Raw genomic sequence first — 10,087 nt, 5'->3', positions numbered from 1 at the left:
AAAAAATATAAAACTGAAAGACTAAAGAATAATGAGAAAAATCCACAAATGCTATATACTGTTTTTTCCCAAGAACTGGAGTTTTGGATTTCTCTATGATCAGTGTATGTGGTAAAAGAGGAAGTTCCTGCTGGTCTTCTTGGGGAGGGTCCTGTTGCACTGATTCTCAGGTCTCTATTGGATGGAATTGCACTGCCCTTGCCAGGGGGCCAGGCTCAGTGGAGGTGGCTCTGGATTGTACTATATTGCTGTTTTGATGCCTGAAGGCTTTCAGCACCACTGGGGAGGATGAAAATGGCGATGTCCCAATCTCTAGCCCCAGAGCTGAAAGTTTGTGGCTACCCACAGGAAAGCAATCACTCTTGGTCTCCCTGGTTTCCATCCAAATTCTGTGTTCACCCAGCCTGTGACCAAGCAGTTTTTACTCAGGCATGTGATCCCATTTCAAGTCTCCAAACATTACAGCCTTCTGAGGCATGGACCTGCACTGTTCCTCCTGAGGTAAGGAGAGGGGTCTTGCCATAATTCAACCTCTTGCTGGTCCCCTGCTTGGAAAGCAGTCCCCCACTGTGCAGCAGTTCTTGGTTTTTGTCAACATCGAGCAGAACACTGGTGCCTGAACTCGCTCTTTTAAGCCAACTTCCCCACTCCAGTGCTTTGGAACTCTGCCACACTCAAGCACCCTGTTCTTTGTGTGACCCCAGGGATCCTGAGACCACAGTGTCCCATCTGGGATTCCATGCCTCTCTGCCACCTGAGCACCTTCCAGGCAGACTTCTAAAAGTTTCAATTTGTACTCTGCTGCTTATAGCACATTCCGGGACCCAGCTTATTGAGGCTCCATCCTCCTGCAGTTTATCTTCCAATAATTTGCCTCCAGATTCACTTCTCCTCACCTCCTACCTTGCAAAAAGTGGTCGCTTCACTACTTGTAGCAATTCTTTTATCGGGTCTCTGGGTGATTTGGCAGGTTTTCAGAATGATTTGATAACTATCTGGCTGAATTCCAGGAACCAGACAAAATTAGGTTCTCCTACTCCTCTGCCATCATAATTCCTCCTCCCCCCAGGTCAGTTTATACAACAAAATGAATGTGGAGGAGAGGAAAACTTGTTTTTCTCCTCCATTCTCAATTCTTTGGATGGTCTAATAATCAACCTTATGTAAGACAGACTCGAAAGAAAGAAAAGAAAAGAAAAGAAAAGAAAGAAAGGGAACCTCAAAGACATGAGGCTCAAAGACAGGGCTTACATGCCACCATGACTTAAGGAGGAGGTAGGGATTTAGAATTTCAAACAAGGGGATGCATATTCACAGGAAAAAGGAAAGAGCAAATATATGTCAAAAAATGGTTTGCCTCTCCAGGCAGGCAACTTTTTATTGTATGAAAAGTTAATCTCTGGCATTAGCTCTCTTCCTGATAGAGTTCCCCATCGAATTTATTCTTGGTATATATATCAGACTCACAAAAGACGGGAACAAATTCCATTTGCAGGAACAGAATACACCTAGAAAACACTTTTTTAAAGTTACTTAGAAGCCATGCCTCGGCCCCTCTGGCCAACTTAGGTGTCTTTAAATTTTAGTAAACACCTTTAGCCTTCATGATTGATGAACTAAAACTTCCTTTGTACATCTATACATCATGCATTGTTTCCTAGAAAGCCTGATAATCAAACCTTCTGGCACAATCTCCCCCTGGAGCACCCATACACAACCTCCGAGCACCTCCATAACATCTGTAGGTGGCACCATTGAGTCTGCAGGCAATCAAAAAGTGTTACAGACTACCCTGCCCTCCTACTGATTAACTGCCCTCAAGTTCCTTTAAAAAATGTGAGGGCAAGGCAGAACACTTGCAGTTGGTTTTGGACATGAGTCTGTTTTTTTTCCCAAGTGGCTGGCCTCCTGAATAAAGCTCATATACCTTTCCAAACAAAAATCATGCCTTGACTATTGGATTTTTGAAGGGCCAGCAGTGGAACATGGGTTTTTTCCATAACAAAATTGTGGAATCATTGACCACATTGGTAAGAAAGAATTCTTGAGGTGTTTTATGGTGCAACTTAGTAAGTTTATTCAAGTAACACAGGGACAGGACTCAGGAAGAGCTACACTTTTTGTTTTTTTACTTTTTTCTAAGGATCTTATTTATTTGAAGGGTGGGGGCAGAGGGCCCACAAGTGTGTGTGTGTGGGGGGCGGGCAGAGTTAGAAGGAAAGGAAGAAGCAGATTCCACGCTGAGCGGGGAGCCTGAGGGATGGATCCCAGGAACCTGAGAACACGACCCTAGTGGAAGTAAGACACTTAACTGACTGAGCCAACCAAGCACCCCAAGAGTAACAATTTTAATGTTTGAAGCAGGTGGTTATATGCTTAGTGCTTGAGGGGGTGGGGTTGTGCATGGAGTATTAGATCATAAATGTTTCATCAAATTTCTTTTTTCTTTTTATTTATTTGACAGAGGGATCACAAGCAGGGGAGCAGCAGAGGGAGAGGGAGAAGCAGGCTCCCCAAGGAGCAGGGAGCCTGATGTGGGGCTCGATCCCAGGACCCCGGGATCATGACCTGAGCCGAAGGCAGATGCTTAACGACTGAGCCACCCAGGCGCCCCTCATCAAATTTCTTTTTTAAGGATTTATTTTAGAGATGGAGTGAGAGTGGGGGGAGGGCAGAGGGAGAGGAGAGACAGTCTCAAGCAGACACTGTGCTGAACTGGAAGCCCAACACAGGGTTCATTCCACCATACTGCGATCATGACCTGAGGCAATATCATGACTCGGCCACTTAACAGACTGAGGCACCCCAGCATCCCTCCTCGGATTTATACTCATAAACCTACTTTTGCAAAATTTCTAAGGTGCTTCTCATTCAGTTCAATATGAACTATTGGTGAGATGTACAGGACTCATTAGACCATTTAAGAAGTAGAAATCTGCAGATATTTGATCCTTATCAAAACTCTGCAAGCTATAGGTCAGCCTCCTGGGCTAAAATGAACATTTTTCTGTTTCTATTTCTTATCCTTTCACCAATGACCAATTCTTTGTCCTTAAATTTTTTATTTTGGACTTTCAAGTTTTTATTTAAATTCCAGTTAACAGGGGCACCTGGGTGGCTCAGTCCTTAAGCGTCTGCCTTTGGCTCAGGTCATGATCCCGGGGTCCTGGGATCGAGCCCCGCATCGGGCTCCCTGCTCAGCGGGAAGCCTGTTTCTCCCTCTCTCACTCCCCCTGCTTGTGTTCCCTCTCTCGCTGTGTCTCTGTCAAATAAATAAATAAAATCTTAAAAATAAATAAATTCCAGTTAACATATAGTGTAATATTAGTTTCATGAGAATTTAGTGATTTATCACTTATATACAAAACCCAGTGCTCATCACAAGTGCCCTCCTTAACACCCATCACCTACCTCCCCCATCTGAACCTCCCCTCCAACAACCCTCAGTTTGTTCTCTGTAGTTAGGAGTTTTTGTGGTTTCCCTATCATTTTCCCCCCATGTTCATCAGTTCCTTTTTTTTTTAATTGTTTTTTAAGATTTTATTTATTTATTTATTTGACACAGAGAGAGAGAGAGAGAGAGAGAGAGAGAGAGAAAGAGCACAAGCAGGGGGAGCGGCAGGCAGAGGGAGAAGCAGGCTTCCCGCATGAGCAGGGAGCCCAATGCGGGGCTCCATCCCAGGACTCTGGAATCATGACCTGAGCTGAAGGCAGCAGTTTAACCAACTGAGCCACCCAGGCGCCCCCATCTGTTTCATTTCTTAATTTCCACATGAATGAACTCAACAGGTATTTGTCTTCCTCTGACTGACTTATGTCACTTAGCATAATACATTGGCCCCATCCATGTCATTGCAAATGGCAAGATTTCATTATTATTTATACCTGAGTAATATTGCATTGTATATATTGGTCCTTCAATCTTTAAGGTTGTTGAAGGTGAAGGCCTCATCTTTTGTAACTTCTTGTAATTTCCAATACATCAAGACATTTATATTAAGCTTGTAGAGCTTCAGGAAAAAGGCAGTTTTAGGGGCGCCTGGGTGGCTCAGTCGTTAAGCGTCTGCCTTCGGCTCAGGTCATGATCCCAGGGTCTTGGGATTGAGCCCCGCATCGGGCTCCCTGCTCCGCGGGAAGCCTGCTTCTCCCTCTCCCACTCCCCCTGCTTGTGTTCCCTCTCTCGCTGTCTCTCTCTGTCAAATAAATAAATAAAATCTTTAAAAAAAAAAAAAAAAGGCAGTTTTAGTTCTCACACAATTTTAGGTCAGAAGGGTGGGAGAAAAATGAGAATGTCAGTTTGGGGATTTGTAGCCAGTCACTGGATGACACTAGAAGAAATCAGAATCTACTCCACATTATAATGAATAGTATTAAAATCTTTTATCTACAAACATGTGTTATTGAAACATATTTTTCTCTATAATCATACCAAACATACCAAATTAACATTAATTTCATTGAAAATAAATCTAGTTGAAGGAAGAAAACTTGGCCTGATTATTTACATAGTGTACCAGGAAGAAAGGTTTGATGGATAGATCAGTTTTGTTGAACGTTTCATAACGAATCTCTATATTGAACTTTTAATAGCTTCTCTAGGCCAGAAGCCAAGCCAAATATATGTCACCAGACATTGCCTGTGATATCGATAGATTTGGGTGAATTTCGCTCTTCTTGAGGTCCCCCAGATAACCAGGTTCCTGCACCTATTAGGAAATGATCTTGGGGCACCGAGGGGGTTTAGTCAGTTAAGTGTCTGCCTACGGCTCAGGTTGTGGGCTTGAGCTCCCTGCTCAGCAGGGAGTCTGCTTCTCCCTCTCCCTCTGCCCCTCCCTGCTTGTGTTCTCTCTCAAATAAATAAAATCTTAAAAAAAAAAAAGGGGGGGGGGGATGATCTTTGGTTACCTGGTAAGGCTGCTGGGAACTCTGTAAACAGGTATCAGGCTGATATTTACAAGGGGGCTTTACTGACTCCATAAATTCAGTCTCAGTCCCTATAGTTGTCTCGTCATATCTGAGTTTATGCAGCTCTTTCTGAGCTGTGACATTCCAGTCAAAACTTTGGTAATACAGGGGTGCCTGGATTGCTGAGTCAGGTAAACACCTGACATTGGCTCAGGTCATGATCCCAGGGTCCTGGGCTGGAACGCTTTGTTAAGCTCCCTGCTCTGCAGGGAGTCTGCTTGTCTCACTCCCCCCACCCACACTCGTGCTCACTCGGGCTTTCTCTCAAATGAATAAAATCTTCACAAAAACCCCAAAAAACCTTGGTTATATAACAGTATTTCTAATGATTTCTTGTCATATGGATAACAGATTCTTATGAAATTATGCATATACATATGATGGCATAAAAAATTAAGAATAGTTACTGAGAATTTCTGAATTCGGGAGGAATCAGAAAGGGAGAAAGGATGAATGTTTCAATTTGTTTACAAAGGTATATTTTGTGTAACTACTGCAAGTCAGTCAACCAAAGACAAAAAGTCTCTTAAATCTGTAAAAAAACAAAACATTTTCTAAGGTTTTTGTTTCCGTTTCACTTAAACACACAAGGTAACATTTGTTTTAGGTTTACAATAGTGATTGTACAATTCCATACAACACCCAATGCTCATCCTAAGGACAATCCTTAGTCCCCATCACTTATTTAAGGCACCCATCTACCCACATCCACTCTGGCAACCATCAGGTTGTTCTCTAAAGAGTCTGTTTCTTGGTTTACCTCTCCATTTCTTTTTTTCTTTCCCATTGCTCACTTGTTTTGATTTCTGAATTCCAAGTATGAGTGAAATCATATGGTATTTGACTTTCTCTGACTTATTTCATTTAGCAGAATACTCTCTAGCTCCATGTTGTGGAAATGCCAAGATTTCATTAATTATAGGTTGATAAATATTCCCTACTATATATATCACACATCTTTATTCATTCTGTAGTCAGTGAACACTTGCGCTGGACTGTTTGAACAGAAATGCTTCCTGCCTCTCACTGTTGGAACTGTTCCTCCAACAAATCCCTGCCATGGACAGAGCCAGAGCTCGGGACTACACTCATCATGACACTGACTAAAGGGAGGAAGGTCCCGCACAGCAGTGCATCACCTTCCCTGAAAGATCGCCCAACTACAGTGGCTCTTATCTTGACTGGGGTTATCTACCTGGGCAACAAGTGCTTGGGTGCAACCATGGCACATGACTTGCTGATCTGGCCTATTCCACTCTCCAGAAAACTTCATCTTGAACATCTATTCTGCCCTGTGACATTTTTAAAGCTCTGCACAAATAATTGCATTGCATCATCCAATACCCTCATCCATCACTTGGCACTGATCTAGGCCTGGGGAAACTCAGTAATCATTAACATCCAACATCGCTAGTCCTCAGTTAAGACACAGGAATTCAATCAGTTCATGAAGATAAAGTAGGACTTCGCTACTCCTTAGAAACCCATCACCTTTGCCAATTCCTTTTCCCCATTATAGGCATTCATCCAATGATACCTGTGACTGCCCTGTGACTTTGTACTGACTAAAGGGAGCCACCTCCAGTTTCCTCACCACATTGGAAGAATTCTTCACATTTTAATAGGTCTTATCTGTCTAAAGATGGTGCTTCATCAAGTCTTGCTTAGATTCACATGTCACATCCCACTGTGAATGTCTGAGTACCCACTGGCCTTCCATCACTCTAATCTCAAGTGTTTAGAGAGGACTCTCTCGGCAAAACACAGGAAAAAAGAATGGTTGTGATGCCTTTGTACGTGGAAACATAATGAAGAAAAATAAAACTGGAGAAAAGGAGAAGATATTTTCTAAATACAGGGAGTCAGTTGTGCACCTTCGGACAGTTGTCCTCCACATGCTAGTTCTTCATCTTAAAGATTTTCTATCTCTTATGTGGGCTACCATATCACTCTCATTGGGATAGGTTTCACTTATTTATGGGTTATCAATTACACACCCAACACAGTCATATGCGCACATATATTTCATATACATATCAAAAAAACACCTCCACCTATGACGTGGGGCATGTATCTTTATTTGGGGCCATGGTGAAGTGCTTCAGAGTCCCAGGACTAAGTACAGACTAGGCCATTCAAACTAAAGCAGGCTTAGGTAAGCTCTGTGGGTGTCTTCTCTAAGGGCCACAGGAGGGGAATGCTTTGGGAAAAAGGAGAGAGGGTTGCTTACAAGAATGGAATGAAGATGTCATATCAGCAGTTACGTTAACTTGGGACTCTGCAGCGTGTTGTCTTGGGATTCACTAGTGAGAATGGCTGATGTCATTCAAGGCCCCTGCAAAATACTGCCTACACCAAATGGACGCTAAGTAGCAATAGCATAGAGTACATGAGCAAAAAACTCAACAATACCTCTATATGATACCCCTCTCTAATATATCCATAATAATACCAGAGTTTTCACAAAGAGAAAATCGTATGACAGACTAGGGGGAAAATAATCACATCATATAAACCTTAAGATCACTGAGAAAATTGATTCGTAAGTATATTATTCCACACCATTACCAAATAGATGATACCATCAGTTACCTACAACCTTCAATAAAATGAGATGGATTCACATTGGTGGTGGGATAACATGTCATTCATTACACATCCAGGTTAACACGTTAAAAATTATGTTTTGGGGTACCTGGGTGACTCAGTAGGTTAAGCATCTGCCTTCAGCTCAGGTCATGATCCCAGGGTGCTGGGATGGAACACCAGTTGGGTTCCCTGCTCAGTGGGGAGCCTGCTGCTCCCTTTCACTCTGCCTGCCACTCCCCCTGCTTATGCACTAGTGCCCTTTCTTTGTCAAATAAATAAAATCTTTTTTTAAAAATTTTATTAAAATATATTTAAGTTCACACAAAGACTAAGTTATGCATTTCAAATCCACTCTATTATCACCTTTCAAAATACAGAATACAAGCTTTAAAAAGCATTCAAGTGCTGCTATCATGATGTGGGAGTAGTGATTTCCATAGGTTTCAGGCCTGAGGTCATTTTTTTTTTTTTTTTTTTTTTTTTAAAGTTTACCATTCTTACCATTTTTTTTTTTTTTTTTTTTAAAGATTTTATTTACTTATTTCAGAGAGAGAGAATGAGAGAGAGCACATGAGAGGGGGGAGGGTCAGAGGGAGAAGCAGACTCCCTGCCGAGCAGGGAGCCCGATGCGGGACTTGATCCAGGGACTCCAGGATCATGACCTGAGCTGAAGGCAGTCGCTTAACCAACTGAGCCACCCAGGCGCCCAGGCCTGAGGTCATTTTTAAGAAATGTGTTAAGTACAGCTGTATGGCACTCTAGGGAAGAGTTAGCTATCCTACCGCCCCCCGCCCCCAGTTCTATTATTTATTTTTTAAAATATTTTTGAAAAAAATATAACTTTTTTACAATATTTTCAACTTAAACACTATTCACACTGAACATGTATGGCAGCTTAACCTACCCAAGTATGAAGTTTAAGAAGCCAAAACTGTTCTAGCTTTGTTAAAAGAAAAGTTGTGCTGTAGACTATTGTTGTGATGGTTAACAAAGCAAGGAAAAGCACCACTCAAATCACGTTACCATTACTTTGTTCAGTTGGATTACGGTGGGTCAAACGTTGCACTTCACATAGGCATAGCTATGATACAGTGAGTCCTTAGAATAAGATGCAATTCTCAAATTACATACTTCCTCAGATGTAACATTAGCAGAATTCACTATTTCTTACGTGATAAAATACCATGGAAGTCAGGACTAGTTCTCATCTGATTACTACCTTATAACCTCAGTAAGCCAAAGATATACTTGTCTATAAAGAATTATTTCAAATTAACTAACAAGGCCTTCTTCAGAAAAAGGAGATCCTTTTTGTTACAAATGCAAATTTAAGTCTGAACTGAGAAATCTGCCTAACAACTAGAACTTCATGCAAATGTACTCGTTTTTATAAAGTTTAGACATTAACTAGCATTCGCTAACCCTAAGGGACTAGTTTAGCTTTAAAAGACAATTCACTAAGATTTAGAGGTCATTTTAATTTGGTGCTTTGTCACAACTTTACTAGTGCTTCTTTCCTCGCTGTCTTCACATCAAGCCATGGGGCCAATTCTATTTTCAGTAAACGTTTGACAGCTTAATCCTTAGTAACAGTCTCAGCACTTTTACTAAGCATGCAAGACTAACAAAACTTTGGCAATGCAGAAGTGTAACACAGTGACAAGAGAGCTTTTACAATTAAGACTCCTAATACTGCCTTCACAGGGTGGAAATTGTGCTACATCCACCAAAAGAGGGCCCCATCTCCTCAAATATTTTAGTACTTCACCCCAGGAACAAACTCCTTTGCATTTGGATTCAGATTGCTCTTGACCACAGGATCCTCCAGAGAAGAGCCATCACTGATAACAAGGTCATTAAATTGGTCTTGGATTTGGTCCATAGTTTGTGGGAGATCTCGAGCTGGAATAAACCACTCACGTTCTTCTTCCTCCTCCAGCATTTCTTGGAAGCAGCGTTCAATAAATTCTTCTTCCCATAACTCCTCTTCTATTTGTTGAATTCCTCTTCATTTTCCATCAACATGTACTCTGCAAATGGATTGTCATCTTCATGAGAATGACCATTAATAATCACATCTTCATTGATGATGCTTGGGCTAGTACTGCTGTGACTTGGATCTTTCATGGTTGGCGTTAGTTGTCATTTTTAGCCCAGTGCATGGCAGCGGGGTCGGCAGCCTACGAATCTACACAGGCAGCGCCCCTTCCCCACTCCATGCGCACTTTGCCCAGCGCCTCCCTTCTCCAGTCCAAACAAACCAGCTGTCCTCCTTCTGATGTGTGTCAGGATTTCTTCATTTCAACCACACCACCTCACACTCTAATGATTGCTCTGAAGATATTATCAGTACTTTACTGGACTGCCACCTTTTTCCTTAAAGAGCTATTAGTAAAATCTTGTATTTCTAATGTTCAGGAAGTTCTTTAGTTTACAATACATGGCATATCGTACAGCTCAACAGCTATTTCATGGTAACTCACGTCAATGTTATAACCATAAATAGCATCTCCATTTAGTTTTTCTGCGTATT

The 10,087-nt window shown here is 41.8% G+C and overlaps 1 pseudogene; it reads right to left on the bottom strand.

Annotated features, from left to right (window-relative positions):
- Positions 1 to 8,465: 8,465 nt before the first annotated feature.
- LOC116622188 lies at positions 8,466 to 9,779 on the bottom strand (annotated as a pseudogene).
- Between the last annotated feature and the right edge of the window lie 308 nt (positions 9,780 to 10,087).

The sequence above is a fragment of the Phoca vitulina genome, unplaced genomic scaffold (genome assembly GCF_004348235.1).
Source record: "Phoca vitulina isolate PV1807 unplaced genomic scaffold, GSC_HSeal_1.0 scaffold52, whole genome shotgun sequence".
In the NCBI taxonomy this organism is placed as follows: Eukaryota; Metazoa; Chordata; class Mammalia; order Carnivora; family Phocidae; genus Phoca; species Phoca vitulina.
The sequence above is the reverse complement of the archived record's forward strand: the minus strand, read 5'-3'. Positions and strand labels throughout refer to the sequence as shown.